This window comes from Sabethes cyaneus, chromosome 2, assembly GCF_943734655.1.
Source record: "Sabethes cyaneus chromosome 2, idSabCyanKW18_F2, whole genome shotgun sequence".
Lineage (NCBI taxonomy): Eukaryota > Metazoa > Arthropoda > Insecta > Diptera > Culicidae > Sabethes > Sabethes cyaneus.
This window is the reverse complement of record NC_071354.1, coordinates 69532201-69555641: the sequence shown is the minus strand read 5'-3', so window position 1 is coordinate 69555641 and position 23441 is coordinate 69532201.

Genomic DNA, 23441 nt, shown 5'->3' with positions numbered 1-23441 from the left:
ACGAAAAGCAGTGACTTTCCGACCGTGGCTGTTTCTTGCTGACTGAATCAATGCGATGCTACGGTTATCGGCACGTGATGCTTCGATGCTAAGTGAGTTCGGTTTTCTGTTGATGAATTTAATGCACAGAGTTGGTACTTGTTTTTCTATCGCTGATGATTTGCCCTGATGGTAATCACTCTTGCATAGCAGAACGTAGTCCAGAATTAAAGAATTATTCTCGCGAAACTTTTCAAAAGAGACTCTCTTTGGTGTCTCTTTCTCCTGATTATTACGGCGACATAAATGCATTTTAACCAAAGTTTTTTTTTAACAAATAGCTAGCTGTGACGCCAACAACCGATTCATGCAAAACTGATGTATTAAAGTGCCTTTGCATCGCTGTGATAAGCAAAAGAAAAGAGACCCAAAGAGAATCTTTCGTTGTTACTTAAGTCCTTTTGAAAAGTTTTGCGAGAATTATCATCTGAACTGGTTGAAGAACAAAAAGGAATGAAGGATTCCATCTCTAACATGTATTTCGTTACTAAGCCTAAGACTTTGCTGATTCTTGTCATCTAGCGTGCTCAAACATAAACGAAAGGTAGGGCACCCGACCTTTCAGAAAAATGTTTTGGCTGGAAAAATGGAATCTATTGATGATGAATCTATTATTAAATACTTATCACAAAAATACCGGCCGATTAGTCTGGTAACTCCGGACTTTTAGGTGCAACTGGATTTTAAATCAAGGTTGAAGTTAGATTAGAAATTAGAGTTGAAATTGAATTTGAAATCGGATTGACATAAGGCATTTAATTAAACTTAAATTTGGACTACTTTCGGTCTGAAGCTTTACTTCAAATTGTATTTGAAATCAGACTTAAATTTGGACTAGTTTGGACTGGCAGTTTTACTTGGAATACGACATGAAATAGAACTTACGAAGGCATTTTTTTATTTGAAATTTGCCTTGAAATTGAATTGAAAATTGAATTGTAAGGAAGATGCTCTAGTAATATTGAATTATGTCAGAGGATACGGTAGATGCTCTAGTAGTTGTGGTAGTACCAATAATGGTGAAAACTCAAAATATTCTATTACTTTTGCAGATTTTAGTACAAGTTTGATAAGTATCAAACTACCCTAGTATTTAAAAACAATTATAATGCTCAATTTATCAGTTTCCAATTGAACTATATGATAATATGATGTGCCATAATGTTGATTTTAAACACATACCATAATTATAACATTTTGTTGGTTAATATATCTAAAATATTGTTTTTCCTGACATTAGCCTGTGCCTCTACAGTAGTGATAATGTTCCTTTAATAGTGAAAAATGTTCCTATAATAGTGGAATTTTGGTTTACCGTCCTTAGTAACGCTTGTAGTGAGCAAGGCAGCAGGTGGATAATAGCGTAGGCTTCCTAAAATGCTACGGTTTGTTACGAATTTCTTAAGCACTTGCACCTTAATGGTCTGCTCAAAAAAAATTTGTAGTTTCAGCACCAAAGGCCTAAATTTTAACTGTGTACCTTAGATGAAACTGGTAACAAATATATATTTAACAATAGAAAATTGAAATTTTCGCGAAATTATTCTAAAAGCCGCCAAAATAATGAAATGTTCCGTGTTTCCACTATTACTGGTACATTTACCCTACTTAAAATTTTACATACACACTTAAAAAAAGCACCGAATTCGGTAAAATTTTACCGAAATCTAAACAGCTGAACGTTCGGTAAAATTTTTTATGTTACCAAACGTTACTCGAAAACGTAAACGTCGAAATGCACGACCAAAATTTTTACCGAACGTTCAGCTGTTTAGATTTCGGTAAAATTTTACCGAACTGTTTAAGTGTGTACATTCAATTGAAAATGAACTTGAGATCTAAGCTCCAGGAATTATATGTGAAAATAGACTTGAAATGGGAATTCAGTTTATACTCAAAATTGGCCTTGAAATCAGCATTTAAATTTGACTTCAAAACGAACTTAAAATTGGAATTAAATTAGACTAGATCTAGAGCTTGAAATCGGGCATGAAATTGGCCTTGAAAACTTGATATTGGACATTAAAAGTTTAATACTTTAAAGTGATACGGCACTGAATCTCAACATGGCCGGAAAAATGGCGTCCATGTGAGGATATGAGTGCCATCGATCCGGTTATGTTAAATTCAGTACCCTTTCACCTTTATGGGGACCAATAAGAACTTGAAATTGTACTTCAAACCGGACATGGACACGAAATTAGACACGAAGTTTAACTTGAATCTAAAAATTGATATTTTTCGGCTTATTCTGTCGTTTTACGTCACGTTTTACATGGTTTTATTCTTTACAAGTGGCGTATGTCTTCCGTAAGCAAAATGACAGTCTCGAGTTCGTAGAGGACTACCGGTCTGATTGGTGTTTTGTACATAGTCAGCTTTGTGCGACGGCGTATGCACCTTGATCGTAACGTCTTGTGGAGGAATAAAGCGGGCTCCACATCCAGCGTGCATGCGTCGTAGAATCTTATTACTCGTATTATTGTCGGCGATGACCAGAGATCCCAAGTATACGAACTCATCAACCACTTCCAGTTCATCGACGTCAATAGTCACTGTCTGTGGAAGACCTACATTGTTTTCTGTGGAGCAGTGGACCCCATTGATTTGTAACCCGATTTTGCTAGCCCCCTTTTATAGTCTGGTGTAGATTGCCTCCCAAGGTTTCTAGTAATGATGTCGAGGTTGTCTGCGAAGGCTAGGAGTTGGCTACTTTTGCTGAAGATCGTTCCACTTGTTTCGACACCCTCTCGCAGGGTCACACCTTCAATAGTGATCTTGAATAACATACAGGTTAGTCATCTGCATGATTCAGGAACTGCCCCTGAAACACGTACGAAGCACATCATTTGTTCCAGTATAACTTTGATCAGCCGCGTCAGTTTGTCCGACAAACTGTTCAGGAGGATTTGTCGAAGAGTTAAAATTTGGTCCGTAGCAGCACAGGCCCCCCTTAAAGCCCACCTGGTACTACTCTATGATTTCTCTTGCTATAGGTGATAGACGACGTAACAAAATCCGGAAGAGTACCTTTTTGCAGCGTTGACTAGCGTAATACCGCAGTAATTACAGCAATCCAGCTGGTCGCTCTTCTAGTAGATGGGATTAACCACACCTTCTATCCCCTCCTCCGGTCGTTTTTGCTCCTCCCAAATCTTTGAAAATGTCCAGTGAATTACCGTTGCTAGCGGTTCTTGACCATTTTTGTAGAGTTCTGCTGGGAGCTGACCGATTTCACACCGGATCTCTTCGAGATCGGGAGCCGGCACACGCTGTTATCGTTTGTACGCATTCCTAGGTTAAATTCCGTTCCGTTTCCTTTTGTTATATCGCCCTTGACATGCCCATAGAAAAGCTGCTTCCACCTATCAACCAACTCGCTCTCGTTTGTGACTAGGTTTCCCTGCTCGTCTCTACAAATATCGAGCATCGTTATGCGTCTTTTACGAGATTGGTTGATCTCCTTATAGACTTGCGCGTCTTATTTGCTCGGAATAGTTGTCCTAGCTCTTCACGATCCCTGTTCTCTGTTTCCTTCGTTTGCTGTTTCATCTCCTCTTATTTACAGTTTTGTTTTTCCTCATGCTTTTCACTCGTTTTCTGTTATTTGTTCCTGTTTGCCGTCTATTGTCTTCCCTTTTTCCTTTTTTCCAGTTTTCGTACTTTTCTAATTCTTTTTACCTCCTTTCTTTCTCGTTTTCCGTCTTAAATTGTATCATTTTCCTCTTTTTGATGACCTGTTTCGTTTTTTCTGTCTTTTTCTGGTTTTATCTCTCTTTTTTTCCTTTTCACTCCAGTTTTCTTTTTTTATTTCCCGTATTTCGTATTTTATAAATTTCTGTTCCGTTTTCGTCTTCTTTTGTTTTTCTCGTTTTCAGGCCCGTTTATCCTCTTTCTCGTTTCTGCTTTTTTGACATTTTTGATTTTTTCCCCGTTTGACATTTTTTCGTTTTTCTCGGTCCCGATTTTGTGTTTTTAAGCTTATCAATTCCTTGTTTATCACATTTTGTCTTTCTACTATATAAATAAATAGTATAAAGGTATAGAAATCACACGGAAAACCGGAAATGGAAAGGTCCTGCGGGCCGAATGTCATATACCATTCGACTCAGTTTCGAAAACTGAGCATTTTCCGTGTGTATGTGTGTGTGTGTGTGTGTGTGTGTGTGTGTGTGTGTGTGTGTGACACTTTCAATCTGACTCACTTTTCTCGGAGATGGCCTTTTTCTGGACAGCAGCAGGAAACGGACTACGCTAGATCCGTCGGTCATACATTTGTGAATTTGTTAACAGAATTTACTACTATTTTCATAAGTTTGCTCTACGTTGTTTGGTTCATGGAATTTGAATTTTTATATTAGGTAAATATTGAGGAAAACCAAGTTTTTCAGCTATACCTCAGGAACAAAAATAAATCACGAACAAAAAATGTTATCATGTGGATATGAAATATTGAAGGCAACGAGCAAAAAGCCCATCCCAGCGCCTCCACGTGGTCATACCCGTATATACCTACTCCAATTTGACTAATTAAGTAGCCAAACTAGGAGCTGCGCACTATGAGATATCAAGCGGACAAAAATCAGAAAACTGACTTTCACTAATTCTTTTAATGAAATTTTCTATTGCTAGTAAACACGTCAATTAAGAAAAATCCAAAATAGCAAGTCTCTATACAATGTTGTTTCTGAGATAGAGGCTGTCAAAGTTGAAAAACGATATGTTATATATGCTTTTTGCCATTAAAACACGTTTGGTTTCAAATCAATTTTTTAACACTATTTTCAAAGTTAAATTTTATGTATTATATATCATTAGAAAGGTAATGAATTGAGCTTTCCGACAAACAGATGGTTTAGACAGCTAAAGTAAAAATAATAATCATAAAAAGAATGAGAAGAAGAAAAACATGAAAAAATAAGAGAATTTTCTGCTTTGTTAGACGAGAACTTTTTTTCTCCAGATATCTCCAGGTTAATTCCATATTCTGGGTTCAGTCTCAGGTATATACTAGCAAATTGTGAAAGAATTACGTGTCACCATGCGCCACTCTGCGTAATATAGTGTTTTGAAAATTTCTAGTCACTATGGGAGATTTCAAGACTAAATAGATTTGCAGCGAATAACACACACACACACACACACACACACACACACACACACACACACACACACACACACACACACACACACACACACACACACACACACACACACACACACACACACACACACACACACACACACACACACACACACACACACACATATACACACACACACACACACACACACACACACACACACACACACACACACACACACACACACACACACACACACACATACACACACAAACGCGCGCACTCAGATAACGTGATCAACGTGAAGTGATGTCAACAGAAGAAGGATTTAGTGTAATCATATTTAGAAACTGGGTTAAGCAAATTTCAATATGAAATAATTCAGAGGGAGTCACCATCGAGATTTCCTACTTACGACATTATTGGAACTATGAAGAAAACATGCGCCCCTCCTGCTAAGTGCATTGAAGAAACGTCTTCGAAAATTTAAAATTCCAATCCAATTGAGTGGGCTGAATTCTTAGACCTATGGCCTGTTTTAAGATCTACCTTCTAGATCTGCTGAACTTATGGACCAATTTCGGTAAATCTTACAAAGTTTATATGGGACGAAAGTATTTTGCAAATGAAATATATGAAGTATTCCACCACGCACTCATATAAAGATTTTTTGAAATTAGCTGTGGACCTCGCTGAAGCTGTTTGCTGTAGGAATAATATACCTTGCCCAGTTAGCGAGGTACGACGCTGTTCTAACAAGCCAGTCGTCTTATGTTCGAATCTCGGCTAGGCGGTGCTTGCAAGTTAGAGTCAGTAGGATTGTTGCACTGGCCCCGTAATTTTCCTGTACTCTAACAGCCGGCTGCGAAGTCTGTCGATAAAGAAGGGTAATGTCTAAAGACGGTATAAACCCATGGCTTTGCTTTTTTTGTAGGAATAATATCAAGAACATCAAATTTCAAACTCCCGGATCCTCTCCTCCACTCTTCCCTCTGCTTCCCTCTCACTCCTACATAAACGATCCGCAGCTAACGTCATTCTCGTTAGTGACGAAACCGCAAATTACTTCATTGTGTGACATTTGTTTGCGCCATCTCCGAGAAAACGTTGGTAGACAATTGATTACTCGAACGCTGAGTTAAACAGTGAGTGACACTCGGCCCTTTGGGCTTTGCTAATAAGTCAGGTCTTCTACCGTGCGGCAATTTTTCTTCTGTTCTGGATTCCTTTTATGATTTTCTGATGAGTTTCAACTTAAAACCAAATTTTTTTGAGTTTGGTCAGTGGGAAAAAAATAATTGATCCGAAAGGCCGATTTTGAAATTTTAAGGAATAAGGGACTTTTAACATTTTATGACCGCCATCTTGTCCAATATAAAAAAAAACTTTTATACATTTGAAGACAGGATTTACAGTCTTAATGCAAAAAACAGATCGAAAATCGGTTGAAAATTGATCATAAAACGGCGATTTTACAAAGTCATATATTAGTTTTTTGCATATAACGAAGGCAAAAAGTTAAACCCTTTTCAAAATATGTTCGTGAAATGTTTCCAAATGTACTTTAAGAACATATTTTAATCATACAAACTAGGAAAACATAAAAAATCCGAAAAAGAATTCTAAAATATTTTTGTCCGCCTGCTTGTATGGAAATCCCCTATAGTGCTGCGGGGTCGTGTGGGTTTCAGTTTCTGTAATTTCTGTAATTTTAGGCAGCCGTTGAACTACACGACTTTATTTTCAAGTGTTATATTAATTAAACTAATATTTTTCGCAGTTTAATCCATTTTCAGAGAGCGAAATAATGTGCTATATTGTTGGCCATTTGCAGCCTACCTTCTGGTCTAAATGCCATTAGTTCATCCCGGAAGGTCCCGAGTATCACTTAACCTTTATTAGCGCAGATACTCCCAATGACTGTGAATAAAACATCATCTATATGGGAAGGCGTTTGGTACGGGAGGTTCACGCTTTCTGCCTCTCCCTTGATTTCAAGGAGTTGCATGGAATTAGGTATAATCCTCATGGTTTCTTGGAATTACGATAAATGCTGCGCAGTTGGTAAAAATTGATTCAAGTAATCGTCATTTTTCAGAATGCCTTCAAGAATCGGCAGCGCTAGAGTAACCCACAAATTTTGGACCCCATCAGCACCTGTACATAATTTGAACACTTACATTTGGTTTTGATGTAAGTGTTCAAATTATGTACAGCTGCTGATGGGGTCCAAAGTAGGTTGGTTACCCTAATATAGGATTAGTTTAGATTGGATTAGATGTAACTCAAGAATAAAAAAATGTTATGATCAAAATTTAATCATCAAAAGAATAGAAATTGACCAGAAAGAAAATATATTACAAAAAAATAAATATTGGATAGAACATAATTTTCCGACGTTACTTTGGAGTTTTCCACCATCACTTAACATAAAATTGGACTAAAACATTGAAAAGAATTGGGCTTGACATAGGATTTGAAATCGGATTTGAAGTTACACTGAAGTCGCTTTTTCCACGGTTTTTTACGCGACTATTTTCACGCGAATTTCGGAATTTACGCGGTTTTTTTACACGATTTTCGGAATTTACGCGGTTTGTTTTACGCGAATTTCGGAATTTACGCGGTTTTTTTACGCGGATGTGCTCTATTTTTTCGGAAATGTCTATTTTTTCGCGTAGTGTTGAAATTCACAGTTTTTTTTACGCGAAATTTTGGTTTTTTTATGCGAATTTTGGAATTTTCTCGGTTTTTTTTACGCGATTTTCTGAATTTACGCGGGTTTTTTTTACGCGATTTTCGGAATTCACCCGGTTTTTTTACGCGAATATCGAAATTTACGCGTTTTTTTCACGCGATTTTCGGAATTTACGCGATTTTCGGAATTTACGCGGTTTTTTACGCGATTTTCGGAATTTACGCGTGACATATCCTTCGCGTAAAAAGCGACTTGAGTGTTTATTTGAAGCTAAACATTAAATCGAAGTTAGAATAAACTGCTTATTCAGTGGTTTAAGTACAATAGACAGAGGAAGAGGAACCGGCCAGTATTAGTGGTGCTTCAAAAGTTCACCAATATCTACGATCCACTGGGTCTGGGAGAAATATTGCGTTCGAATCTAGTTATAATTGGTCCCATTCTAGCTGAGTTTGATCCGCGGATCTCTCAGCTTCGGTAAGGATAAACGGTACATACTTAATAAACGTTGCTTCTATGACCCTCCCTTACCAAATTTTCTGCACTTTCTCCTTCACGCCTTATCCCACTCTGTTTGGATACTTTAAACACCTTTGTTTCATTCCTTTAGCTTCCGTTCCCGTACGCTGGTTTTAAAAAAGCATCATAATAAAAAATGAATGCAATTATGATTGAATTTGAACGTTAAATTGGGATTTGACTAGGCTTGAAGCTAAACTTGAAATTTAATTTAAACTGAAATTGCCATTGTGCTGAGTCGAAACAGCCTTTGGCTGAAAGTAATGAGACTAATGACTAAAGAATGAGTATTGAGTAAAGAAAATTAATTAATTAATTTAAATTGCACTTGAAACTGGAACTATTCTTACGCAACTAACTTGCTTATCGCAAACATAGTGGTCGATTAAATTAAAAACTGTGGGTTTCTAGGTTACAGAAATTATGTTGTTGTACATTACATCATACAGAGAAGGAGGGACACGTGCGCCAGTGTGCCCTAACCTGGACACGCCAGTGTCAACCATTGCCTGCAAGCAAGTAGTTTGGCTATAATTGGATGATGAATAAAAAAGTAAACTTCATCAGATTTTATTGTATTGTATTGTATTGTATTAATTGCATTAATGTGTAATATTTGTAATCTTTAGATTTTGTGAGACTCTTATTCCAATCAAAGAAATCCGGTATATGTATTACCAAATGTAGCAAAGTAAGTAGGTAGTTACAATTTCCGGCGGGATGTTCAGTGTTGATAAGAACACAAATGCGACAAGCTTCCAAAGACCGGCGGCAACCCATTTCAATGGCTTAGTTATCAACTGAATACTACACAACAAACACAACAGGCTCGACATAAATTCAACCAGAAGTACGACACCACATAACACATATACTTTGCTTCCTAACACGTTTTCCAAAGGTCAACAATCTACGCAAACCCATTTTCCTATCAGCACGCATCAATTTCAACCGGTACGAACACACTTGACAGCTCTGATGTAATCGCAAAATAGGTTTTTCGTATTTACTTATCACCTCTCGTCTTACCCATATCTTCCCGGTGTCAGATTATACAGTGCTTTAAAGAAACACTTTCCCAGAATTGTTTCAAAGTCTACGTAGGGTGGTTACATTTCGGTAGATTAGCCTAAAAATATCCTTGTTTAACTTAACTTCGCATCCTACAACGAAAGTGAACAATGAAGTTAATATCGGTGCTCATTCTGAGATTAATCTTGAAGGTTCATTGTTAAAAATATGCTAAATATACCGTCACCCCGCTTTCTGTCTGCGACTAAGTCTACCCTTCCCTTTCCCATGAGGAGCACACTAACCGGTGCGGCGCGCGGCGTGGCATTCGGCAATATCCAGCCGTCAACAGCAGAATGCCGACTTCACGTGTCTTCACGTGCTGTAGCCGGTGAGGGAACCAAAAAACCTATCAGTTCCTAGCAACGGCAGACAGGCAGGCAGGCAGGCAGCTTTTGGCCTGGTTAAAAAAGCTTTTTGCGAACCCACCTGAATCTGATGGCTTGGGCATGTGGCACGAACCGAACCGAACCGAACCGGTGACGATGATGCCACTGATGGCGGTTGTCTGCTACTGAAAGGACATTCGTCGTATTTTGCCAGGAAAGTGCCTAGGATGTCGACATGGTAAAAAAATAACTGGCAATTGAATGTATCTAACTCAGGAGTGGTACAAGAAAATTGAATATGATTCAACTAGGCATGTGAAGGAAAAACGGAAAGATGATTTGTTACCTTACAGTATGTTTTTTTTGCCTGATTACGAACTGTCAGTGTCTATTCTCAGTTTAAAACTTTCACTTTACATCCAAATCTGTTCTTAAAATCTAAATTGAAAAACATTAAAAAATATGGTTAGAGACGATAAGATTTTCCAATATTCTCAACACAAAATAAAACGAACCGTTTTGACGTAGGGCTACGGCTTACGGTAAGGTTTGGGATATGGTGTCATTCCAAAAATTCTGTCTCGAAGAGTGGTCAGGTTTTGAACGCTAATAGCTTAGCGGTTTTCCGATCGATTTTCAGTATTCTTACACCAAACGATCCACCAAAATCTTCTAAGAATTGACCCAAATGAAGTAAAGTATTGATTCTTGAGGTTGAACTATTGAAAAATTGAAAATACTGAACCCATGTTTTACCAGAATTGTCGCTTCATGATTGGTTGTCACGCTTCCACTTATAATTCAGTCAATTTTTAATAGATTTACAAGATTTTTAAACCAATCAATCGGAAAATATAGAAAATATTCATTTATTTATTTATATTTTCGAATTATTTATTTCGTCTTGGTACAATTCAGGAATCTACAAGCAAGTCGATGGGAAATTCCATTCAATTCTACTATAACAAAGTTACTAAATGGAATCCTACCCTTTCTCGTTGATTGCTATTTGCTTTGATAATTCCTTATTCTGTTGTACCACCAACGGATGCACGAGCGGTGCCGAAGATATTTTATCGTGGAGCTGTCGACTGTTGATGATTCCAAATTTTATGTTTTCGGCAGGACAGTCAAACGGCAAAGCAAAACGACACTTATTTATTCTATGGCTCAGCCAAATAGTGTACCGATTCAGCCAGGGTGGATGTTAAAACGATCCGCAAGAATTTCGTTCGAATACACTCGATTAATGCTAGTACATATCACTAATTAATGTGACTAGTTCAAACCTTCTACAGAAGCCACCAGACAAAATACGATACGTGGTTCGAACTCCTTGAGAAAGATGTGAAATACATCGAAACGTCGGGCATAGAATAAATAAGTATCGTTTTGCTTTGTCGTTTGACTGTTCTGCCGAAAACATAAAGTTTGAAGATATTTTAATTTCAATAATCGTCACATTGAAATATTGCCTGCCGTGAACAAGTAATAGCGATTAATACCAAGTTAACACCAAATAAAACACTAAATCACCACAACAATGCGCAAGAAAATGAATTAAAACCAAATCCAATGTTTTGTTTTAATAATTATTGCTGGCCCAATAAACTTTATTGTGATCACCGGAGAACAACAGTCTTTTAAATCTTCACATAAGCATATTTTCATCCTTAAAAGGACGGTGTCTGGTAGTTGATACAACTGTTAGAAATATCGGCATTCTTCTCACTTGTCTTGGGCAATACAACAGCTTGAATGTTTACCAGAACACCTCTAGTAACTCCGAAGAAAAGTTTGTTCATTTCTCCGTCGATATGGACAGCCTGCTACAGAAGAAACAGCTCTTCTCGTCACCACACAATCTGCCTGCCTGCGTGCGGATAAATCCAAAATTTTGGCTGCGAAATTACTCCTCCTGGTTCATGGGCGAACGTAATTTTGCTTTCTCGGCAAACTGCAGACCGGCAGGACTTTTCTATTCCGCTGGTCAGATGGATGTCAGACGAAACGTTCACACGGCAAACAAAATGTTAAAAATGAACCCGATTTTCGACTACCCTTTTGTAATATACTAAAGTAACGATCGGCTGAGAAGGCGGTAACTACGAAAAGCAGAAATGACGAATACTGCTCGCGACAACAAAAAGACCAGAATCCCACGTCTCTTGCAGTTGACCACCTGGACTGGATTTTGTGGTGACTCATGACTACAAACGAACGGGTTGCAACAAGCCGTACCTGGATTGCGGTTACCGGTACTCCAATTTACCGAAAAGAAAATTTCGTTAAGTGCGTTAGTGCAAGTTTATTGCAAGCTTCTTCTTCTTCAGCAGCATAGAGCTGGGGTGGCTCGTGCTGTTTCAAGCACTCGTCTCCATTTAACTCGGTCTTGGGCCACTCGTCGCCAATTTCCTAGTCGTCTCAGAAGTCGCAAATCGCTTTCGACCTGGTCGAGCCATCGTGCACGTTAGGCCCCCCTGTTCCTGGTGCCGGTTGGATTGTTGAAGAGGACTATTTTCGTCGCACTGTCGTCCGGCATCCTAACGACGTGTCCAGCCCACCGTAGCCTGCTAACTTTCGCTAGATGTACGATGGGAGTCTCCCCAAGCAGTGCCTGTAGCTCGTGATTCATACGCCTTCGCCACTCTCCGCTTTCAGTTTGTATTCCGCCAAATATCGTGCGCAACACTTTCCGCTCAAACACGGCAAGGGCGCGTATGTCCTCCGTAAGCTGCGTCATGGCTTCAAGTCCATAAAGAACTACAGGTCTAATAATGGTTTTGTACATTGTTAGCTTCGTGCGGCGACGTATGCTTCCTGATCGTAGCGTTTTACGAAGGGCAAAGTAGGCCCGATTTCCCGCTTGGATGCACCGCTGGATCTCCTTACTAGTGTTGTTGTCCGCGGTCACCAGCGATCCCAAATACACGAACTCCTCTACCACTTCTAGTTCGTCGCCGTCAACGGTTACCGTCCGTGGGAGGCGCGCGTTTGTTTCCTTTGAGCCTCTTCCTTTCATGTATTTGGTCTTCGACGCATTTATTTTTAGCCCAATTCTTCTAGACTCCGCTTTCAGTCTGGCGTAGATTGCCTCCACCGTCACAAAGTTCCTGGCAATGATATCGAAGTCATCTGCAAAGCCTAGAAGTTGGCTACTTTTGGTAAAAATCGTGCCTCTCGTTTCGAAGCCCGCTCGTCGGATCACCCCCTCAAGAGCGATGTTGAACAGCATACAGGATAGACCGTCACCTTGTCTCAACCCTCGTCGCGTCTCGAAGGGACTCGAGAGTGTCCCAGAGATGCATACGAAACACATCACTCGATCCAATGTAGCTCTGATTAGTCGCGTCAGTTTGTCCGGAAAACCGTGTTCGTGCATTATCTACCATAGCTTGTCTCGATCGACTGTATCGTATGCTGCTTTGAAATCAATAAAGATGTGATGCGTGGCCACGTTGTACTCCCGACATTTCTGCAAGATCTGTCTGATAGTAAAAATTTGGTCCGTAGTTGCGCGAGCCCCCATGAAACCCGCCTGATAATTACCTACGAAACCTTGTGCTATCGGTGACAGCCGGCGTAACAGGATCTGGGAGAGTACCTTGTAGGCGGCGTTTACCAGCGTAATACCACGATAGTTGCCGCAGTCTAGCCGATCACCCTTTTTCTAGATGGGACAAACCACTCCTTCCATCCATTCCTCCGATAGGGTTTCCTCCTCCCAAATCCTCGAAATAACCCAGTGTAGAGCCATTGCTAGCGTTTCCCCGCCATGTTTATAAAGCTCTGCCGGAAGGCGGTCCTTCCCAGCGACTTTATTGGTCTTCAGCAGCCCGATTTCTTGTTTGACTTCTTGGAGATCAGGTGCTAGATCATTACTATCTTCCATGGGCGCTCCTAGGTTAATTTCCGTTCCGCCTCCTTCTGCGACTTCGCCATTGAGGTGTTCATCGAAGAACTGCTTCCACCTGTCGACCACCTCGTGCTTGTTTGTAATTAGATTCCCTCCCTCGTCCCTACACATGTCAGGTTTTGGTGTGTAGCCCTTCCGAGTTTGGTTCACCTTCTCATAAAACTTGCGCGTGTCATTAGCTCGGAATAGTTGTTCTAATTCTTCACGATCTCTGTCCTCCTTTTGGCGCTTTTTTCTCCTCAGGATCGTGGTCAACTGGTTCCTAGCTCGTCGGTATTTTGCCAGGTTCTCTCTAGTGGCAATACTTAGATAATTTTTCCAAGCATTTTTTTTCTCCTCCACCGCTTGTTGGCATTCCCCATCAAACCAATCATTTTGTGTACTCCGAGGCTCAATACCTAGTGCCTCTCCGATGGCCGAGCGTATTCTGCCCCAACCGTATTCGAGGTTTGAAGCACCTAGTTCTCGGCAGCTTGTGGGTTATCTAGCTGCCTGATGTTCAGCCGAGGAGGGCGGCTTTGACGTGTCCGGTATACGGTGGACAGCTTTGAGCGCACATGTACTGCTACTAGGTAATGGTCAGAATCAATATCCGCACCCCGACGGGAGCGTACATTCGTGATGGTAGAGAAAAACCGGCCCTCTATGAGAACGTGGTCAATTTGATTCATTGTACGTTGGTCAGGTGATCTCCAGGTGGCTTTGTGGATATCCTTGCGCGGGAAAAAGGTGCTTCGGATCACCAGGCCTCGGGAAGCTGCGAAGTTTGCTGTTATCGTTTGTGTCGGTGGGCAGGCTATGGGGTCCTACCACCGGTCTATACATTTCTTCCCTTCCGACCTGGGCGTTCATATCCCCGATGACGATCTTGATGTCCCGTGACGAGCAGCTGTCGTACGTTGCCTCCAGCCTCGCGTAGAACTCTTCTTTCTCATCGTCGGGTCTACCTTCGTGCGGGCAGTGCACTTTGATGATGCTATAATTGAAGAAACGGCCCTTTATCCCTATCATGCCTAACGGCCCTTCCAATCTATCATGCGATCCTGCATTCCGACCAGCACTACAAAGCCCGTTCCCAGTAAAACTGGGCCTTTCCGCCACGGATCTTCCATACCTTCTCTCCTTTGCGACAGATTTCCTGCAGAGCTACGATGCCGAGTTTGCGGGGTTCCAGCTATTCAATCAGCACCTGATCGCAACCTGCGAAATTTAGCGATCTGCAGTTCCAAGTCCCGAGTCTCCATTCGTCGTCCTTGTTCCGTCGCCTAGGTCGATGCCGAATATTCCGCTCCGAATATGCTTGAATGTTGTTAGTTTAAGTTTAATTTAGGTGTAGATGGTCGGGTATGAAAATTTGAATACCCGAACCCGACCCGTACCGGATTAAGAAAAAAATTTAAAACCCGTACCCGACCCGAACCCGCAAGTTTATTATTTTTGATACCCGAACCCGACCGCAACCCGTCGGGTACGGGACGGGCCCGGGTACCCGATCATCTTTAGTGTTAAATGTGGTCAATAGAGATACCCGACCCGACCCGTACCCGGTTTCTAAAACAAAAATTAAGAACCCGTACCCAACCCGAACCCGACTCGAACCCGGCGGGTACGGGTGCGGGTTTCGGGCAAATTTTCCGCTACCCGACCATCTCTAGTGTGTAGCCGTACTGGGGTAACACTGCCGAGTCTCGCGATGGGGCTGCCATCTTATAGTGCCGATACTCACTATACCTCCTTCCCGGTTAGTATACGACCTTAGTTTCCTCCGGGGTTGGTTACCCGATCTCCGCTAAGGTTGCTCGTATTCCGGCTGGTACCACGAGGAGGTCGGGATCGGAGTTGCTGGATAAGAGGCTAACGACCACTATGGGGTCTATATTCCGCATTATCCAGCCGTTTACCAACCACTTTTTACAAGCTGGAGTTATGATCAGAGTTGCCATTTTGAAATCTGTGTTTCTTGTTTTAAAATCTGTAAAACTATCGAAAAAAATCTGTTACTAAATCTGTGTTACATAATTATGCTCCCATGAAGAAAAATTAGCATTTTAATGTTTTTGAACAATATGGTTCATTCAATATCATCCATACGCTTTGTAAATTTTTTTTTGATGTGCAGTAATTTTGGTTTTGTAACTTTGCCTCCCGATTTTTTGTGCCATTTCGCTTCCAGTGATAAAATTGATAAACTTTTCTTCAACATGCAGCATATCTGTGAAAATCTGTGATTTTCAAAAATATCTTTCATCTGTGATCACAGATTCTGTGCTTTAAAATGACGAAAAAATCTGTGATTTTACAGAAAAATCGGCGAAAATGGCAACTCTGGTTATGATAATCAAACAATCGGTCCTTTTAAGGGCCACACAGCAATTGAAGAGTTTATTATATTTTCTTGCTCAGTTAATACCATAATAACACAGCCAGCAAATAACGGGCATGAGTTTTCTGGACAGGGGCGACATTTTCTGCCACTTTCAAAACGTCTACAACTTGTAAATGCTTTATTATCAGTGTTCTTCTTTTGTAAGCCACAGAAAAGTTTTGCGCAAAATTTTCAGCTGTTTGAAAACTCGCGGGGTAACAGAGGATTGTTTGCAGAAGATGTTTATTTCACTTATTTATGAAAATGGTCTAATTGATCAATGTTACCCCGGTGATCAATGATACCCCGTTTTACGGTACGTAGAAACAGATCATGAAAATTTATTTACTGTTTGGTTTAGTATGACTTTGATTCGTTTTAATAAAATAGATTCAATTAATTCATGAAAATAACTCCGAAATCGCTTGAGGATTGAACGTATACAATGTTATTTCTTTGATAAACGTTACGTATGTAGCATGTATACATGAAGAATTGTATTATTACATACATAGACACATCCTACTAACGCTGCAAAAAGACTTGCGTAGTCCTACGTCACCTATGCGGTCGTGTCTTGTACAAAACCCCTCTGATTTTTTAGTTCGCTACTGGTCGGGTGTAATTTTAATCTCAGCTTTCTCCCCCAGCCGTCGGTCATGAAGCTACAGGTTAAAATCGGTCTGAAGGCATCTAATTGATAATGAGCCGAAAATCTTACGCGGAACGTACAACGGACAACGTTGGGACTGGCTGGTTGGTGCAGGGGACATCGGTAATTATTTCACTTCTCCCTTTCCCCCCTTCCATCTTTCTGCGAGGTGTTAGCTGTCTAGATTGACCGCGGGGATTATCATTATTTGCGCTCTAAGTATAGATAGGATGGGAGGTACAGAGGGAAAAAACCACCGACTGCGCTGCGAAAAGAAAAACTGTGTGTATCCAACCAAGCCCATGCCGGGGTGCGAGGCTGCTGGGTACGTGGTGGTAAAGATTTAGCCGGCAACTGGATGAACTTCTCGCTCGCTAGTTCCCGTGGAGTCAACGAAGCGGAATTTATAAGAAAGTAAAGAAAACGTTAATCCTCTTCGCCGGAATGATCGTCCAAATCGACGATAGGTGCGTAAATCATTCCAGTTTTTATCTGCTGCAGGTGAATTGAGCTCGGAAACAGATCTATAGAGGAAATTATCGCCACTGGGCACTTGGCTTTCGAATATTGTTTTCTGAGCAACAGCTGTAAATATCTCTTTAGGTGGTATTGAAAGTATTTGGAGTGAATGACTTAATCCAATATAGGAGCATTTGTTACATGTCAGAAAGTTATGATTTATTGATATCTCGTTACATAAATCAGACATATTCTTAATAACCCAGAACTACAAATCAACCAAACACCATGAGAAGAATAATAAAGATATTCATTAGGTATATAATGTTCATAAACGAAACACCTCAATCAAATCAGAATGTTGCGATTTTAATACACAATTTGACTATGTACTTTTAAAACAGTAAAAATAAAGAGCATTATAAAAAAATAACTATTTGATAACAAATCGATTCACAACTATTATCCCAAAATTCCCAAAATTGATACCACGGTGTTCAAAATACCGTTATTAAAAAATAAAATAATTTGCGGCGTAATTTGCGGTGTCGCATGACAAGTATTTGTTCATGTTCGATACTGGCTATTTTCCACAGCAATAACTTAATCCGGAGCATTTCCGGTTAGCCGCAATACACCGTAAAACTCCTAAAATGGTCGGCAATGGGCATATGCTGCCTGAAAAATCAATACTGGCTGTGATTTACGTTCATTTTGGAAGTGTCATTGAAGATTTTTATTTACTTTACATGAGCAATCTGGCCTTTAAAACTTCAAAAGGGCGTAACTCAAAAATTCGTCGAACGATTTTTTTAAAAATTAGCTCAGAGGTGTCGGATGGCAATACAAACCAACTGGCATTTTCCGTTTGAATGGCCTATTTCATTTTTTATTAACGGTATTTTGAACACCGTGCTGCAGCTATGCTCAATGGAGCAGTCCTGCAGGAGCAATACAGGGAAAGCGGATTTTAAATTAAAAAGCCCGAAACTCGAACCATCTCTCGTTTTGATTCCCGCTCGTCGGATCATCCCCTCAAGATCGATATTGAATAGCATTGAGAATAAGCCGTTACCTTATCTCAACTGTCGCCGCGTCTCGAAGAAATTCAAGAGTGGCCCCGAGATGCGCACAAAATACAACACACGATCCAATGTGGCTTTGATCAGTCGCAGAATAAGGGTGAGTGCCTCATCTAGTATTCGCGCGAAGTTCTCGGCAGATTGTGGGTTATCTAGCTACTTGATGTTCAGCCGAGGAGGATGGCTTTGACGTGCCTGGTATACGGCTGACACTGACAACGTAAGAATGGCCATCTATGAAAACGTGGTCGATCTGGTTCATTGTACGTTAGTCAGGTGACCTTCAGGTGGCATTGTGAATATTTTTGCGTGAGAAAAACGTGCTTCGAATCACCAGGCTTCGGGAAGCTGCGAAATTTATACAGCGTTGGCCGTAATTGTTCGTATCGGTGTGCAGGGTGTGGGTTCCTATCACTGGTCTATACATTTCTTCCCTACCGACCTTGGCGTTTGCGTTCACGATAACGATCTTGATGTCCCGTGGCAGACCGCTGTCGTACATTGCTTCCAGCGTCGCTTTGAACACATCCTTCTCATCGTCGGGGTTACTTTCGTGCACGTTGATGATGCTGAATGGCCCTATTCCTCAATGTCCAACACAGCCCGTTCCCAATTCGTTGCTATTCGCGTTGCTCTAGTAAAACTGGGCCTTTAAACCGCGGATCTTCCAAAGCTTCTCTCTTTTCCTGTAGAGCTACGACGCCGAGTTTACGAGTTTTAAATTGTTCGAGCAGTACCCGGTCGCCACCTGCGAAATATAGCAATCAACAGTTCCAAGTATCGAGTTTTCATTCGTCATCCTATTTTCGTCGCCTAGCGAAGCCTTGGGCTTAAACGTCCTTTCTTTATCAACAGACTTCACAGCCGGCTATTAGAGAACAGGACAGTTACGGGGCTAGTGCAACAATCCTACTGACTCTATCTTGCTGCACCGCTTAGCCTAGTTTCGTCGCCTAGGTCGATGCCGAATATTCCGATCCGAACTTACTTGAATTTCCGTAGTAACTTGATTTAGGTAGGCTGCCTTACTAGCGTCACGCTATCGAGTCTCATGATGGGCTGCCATCTTAGGTGCCGAAACAACATAGTGCCTCCGTCCATTAAGTTTATAAAATGTATTTTCTACTTATAGTTACAAAAGTTATAACCCCATTTCTGAAAGCCAATGGTATATGTTGTATGAATTTTGAATTTAAATTGCATGAAATTACTGGTCTTTTAAATCTAGTGTTAACCAGTATACCATACTTAAAATTTTGCTGTCGTCGATACTTGTGTGTCTAATAACACTCGTAGTGGCAAATGAGGGAATGGAGATTGATAGCAACAATTACAAGCAATTACATTGAAAATCATTAAAATACATCTTTTTATATCAGGACTGTTACTGTTATTATTTTTCAATTACCGTTATAGCACTGCTTTAAAGCATTAAAATAAGACAAACATGAAGGTTAGTCTTGATGATTGAGCACAAAGTCTATTCAACTCGCAACATGTTGTTAATTATTTTGCTGCTTCTATCAAGATTAAAATGGTCTAGAAACAATCCTTAAAAGTGAAATTAAAACACCAATTCATTACGAAAACATTACTCTCCACTTCACTTCATTTAAAACACAATACACATTATGCTGCACTGAGTAAAAATAAACTGCGGTCTTTGTTTAAATTTACCTGCACGGTATTATAAAATTTCTGCTGTCAAATGATAGAACTGTATGGACGAAAAAAAACACGCATAAGTGCTATCCAGTACACGACTACCAGGATTTGTGCGATCTCGTCACACCATATTTGCACGTTCCTCCCGGGGACATACGTACGGATTTCTCTCCTCTGCTCTCCTCTTGCCCCGGTCTGTTGTCAAGACTTTATTCTACTCGGTTGAAGTTCAACACCGCAAAACTCATGCGGTTGAATTCCGGACTACTCGTCTCGACTCGATTCGACTCGACCGTCCTTCTTTTGTGAAACTGTTGTCATCTCACCGGGCAGGCGGGCGGGCGGAGGAGATTTTCGCCTCAATCGGTTACCCTTTCGTACGGTGCGGTGCGGTGCGGTGGTGGCATGTGCATCACCATGATGGTACCACTTTCGTGCTTGATGGATCCCATCCACATACCCCGGAGGGTCGTCCTCGCATAATGAATCGTCAACGCGCCCCGTGATTTGCCTCCGTTGTCGAGCTCACTACTAGGACTGATAGGATTGCTTGAATAGTTGTTAGTGTGGTTGCAAAGCTAAACCACAGTAGCTTTTTATTTTGCAATTTATTGTTTCTAAAACCTCATGGTGAATAGCGTGTCACTCGATTGTCGCCGGCAGTTGAGAAATTGCACTAATTCTATTAGTGAAATTTGAACCTTTCTAAAAACTATTGTGATTCAAAAAAGAAGCTTTGGAAGCCGACCCCCGGGCATTAACCAGAATTACTAGAGACGAGAATCTGCTGACATCTTTGTTGTGATTACGTCAAGCCTATGAAATGAATAATCCTTCTATCGGGCCACAACTTATGACCAAAACACTAAATATTGAAAAGGTGAACGTGAACACATTTAAGCACATCATTAATCTGATTTGATTGCATCCAATTCCCCCCACGGTACGGTTCGACTGAGCTTGCGGATTGTTGGGGCATTCCTATTTTTCTACTTGGACGGATTTTCAAGGACGACCGAATGAAGCAGTCGGCAGCCGTTTGCGGGTGATTCCAGTGTGAGCAGACAAAAAAAAAACAGGAAAGATCTAACAACCCATCTTCGTCACCGATGCGGTGGTTCTTTGAGATATTTAGTTTGCGAAGGTTGTCGAGTCGAGTCGTGGTGATTATATGGATCCACAGTGGAACTACAACATCACAGGGCGACGAGAAATAAAAGGACTATTTTAACTGTGAAATTCATTCGATGGGCCACAAAAGGCTCAAACGTAGATCTAGGTTGAACAACAAGAAAAAAAAGAAAAGCCACAGCAGAAAAGTGTTTTCGTGGGCTTCGGCGAAGCTGAGACAGAATACATTTCCTCCCAACCCCTTTATGCGAATGGAAAGACATTCCATTCTTAGCGCGAAAGTGAAAATAACTGGCCTGGCAGGTTAGGTCGGATCTAGCACAGCGAGTTTCCTGTGTGAAAAAATCCTATTTTTTACAGTTGTTCGTCTTTCTGTGTCTTTATTTATATTCTCTATATGGACATCAGGCAAAGTGAAAAATATCCATTATCATATGAATGACATGCTTCCCATTGTCGGAGGAGATTTCTCATTTTTGCACGTGCACTTATGTGATGTCGAAAAAGGGATATTCATTCAGCTGGAAAGCCATACCGGTATTGGTCCCTGCTCGATACGGATAATCCGTGAATGGATAGGAAATCTAATTAGCACCGAAGAAGGATTATGTCGGATCAAAATGGGACATTAAGCCATGAGTTCTATAGGAAAATGTCCGATGACCAGCTGATATTTAGAATGAAAAAATATTGTTTTAAAAATTGATATTTTCTTTACAAATGCTGAGTATGCCCGGCAAGCTAAGTGTGACACAGCAATTGATGAAAGAATGAAGCGAGAAAAGTTAACAACTTCGATTTTACCGATTTCCACGCTGTATATTTATATTTATAAGTTATTTAAAATTTTACTAAGGCATTGATCTATTGCAATGCCAAATTTGATCGAATTAAATCGCGAAAAATAGAAGCTCAACCATCGATAGAATATCTAAACTCACAAAAAAAAGCTAACCAAATAGTTACTTAAAATTAATTTATAAAATCGTAACCAGAAATCAGTGGTTTGATTCAATTTTTAAGAAGAACCAAAAAAAATTACCACCACTATCACACGCAAGACTCTTCTAATGGATCATAAAATAATAGCATCCTCGGTTATTGGAATTACAGTTTTCCTCAGAAAGTAGAGAAGCAAATTGAAAAACAAGATGATGCCAAAATTCGTTTAAGCAATTTGCCATGAAGTTAGAAAGACAAACACCTACCTACACTTGCTGTGACGACAATGGCAAACTAGAGCAAGTGACAAGTTACACTGTGCGTGTGTGTGTGCACTTTCTTTTTAAACACTCGGTCTTTGCTATACTATGTATTCAGCCACTTTTCTGCTCCCCACCCGTGGTGGTGCGTCAACGTTCATTACAGCATCAGCCGCCATTGAGAGCTTTTCTTTCCCAAGTTATGGGACGACCATGCCAGTATGTATGTCCCTAGTTTGAACGTACTGACAGCAGCACCAGAAGTTGCATTGAAAGTACGTGATCACTTGTCATCGTCACATGCGCGTGTGTTTCATAATATATTGGATTAGAGTTTGCCAGTACCTACGTCACGTTCTGATGCTTTTAGCGAGTAAGTAACATTCCGGAACTTGACGCGAACGCGCCGACAAAATGCGGCGAAGTTTACCGTCTGGCTGTGCCGGTTCAGGTAGTGACACATTTGTACGGCGGAAGACGAGAAATATATTTTTTAGCAGTGTGTGCTTCATCTTCGGATTCTCAATATTTAGCCTTTCTTCTTTCGTATTGTCGTTGTTTTTGTTTCTCTAACAAATTTTATCCATTTTTAGCCAAACTGCTGCTATTCCATTTTTCTATCTTTACATTCCTTTGCTTGTCTGTCATACTACCTTTCCGGTTTTCTGTATTTCTGTTTTTCTGTTTTTCTGTTTTTCTGTTTTTCTGTTTTTCTGTTTTTCTGTTTTTCTGTTTTTCTGTTTTTCTGTTTTTCTGTTTTTCTGTTTTTCTGTCTTTCTGTCTTTCTGTCTTACTGTCGTTCTGTCTTTTGCTGGATTACTCTCCATCGCACTGGACGCCTAACGCTTTGCTGACTTGAGCGTTGATGACCTGCCTCTTCGGCCAGCAGTTATGAGGCATGTTATTATGGGTGATGACAATTATGCCATCCACAACGATTGGATTTAAGTAATAAAACCACTTAGTGCGGTGGCAAATAATGTGATACCGAGCGCTTTCAGAACTAGTTCGCCAGAATCTGCCACGTGCACAAATTCTGCTGGAAGTTTGCACCACTGTCGTAAAGAATAGTAAGCTACTAAACTAAACAAGCTAAACAAGAAAAACAAAGGACAGACAGTATTAAATCCTTGATAAAGACTACAAAATGTAGTCGAAACGTCGGAGAAAGTACAAAATCTGTTCTGATTTATTAAGACTTACAACCGATAAAAATAAAATAAAATTTC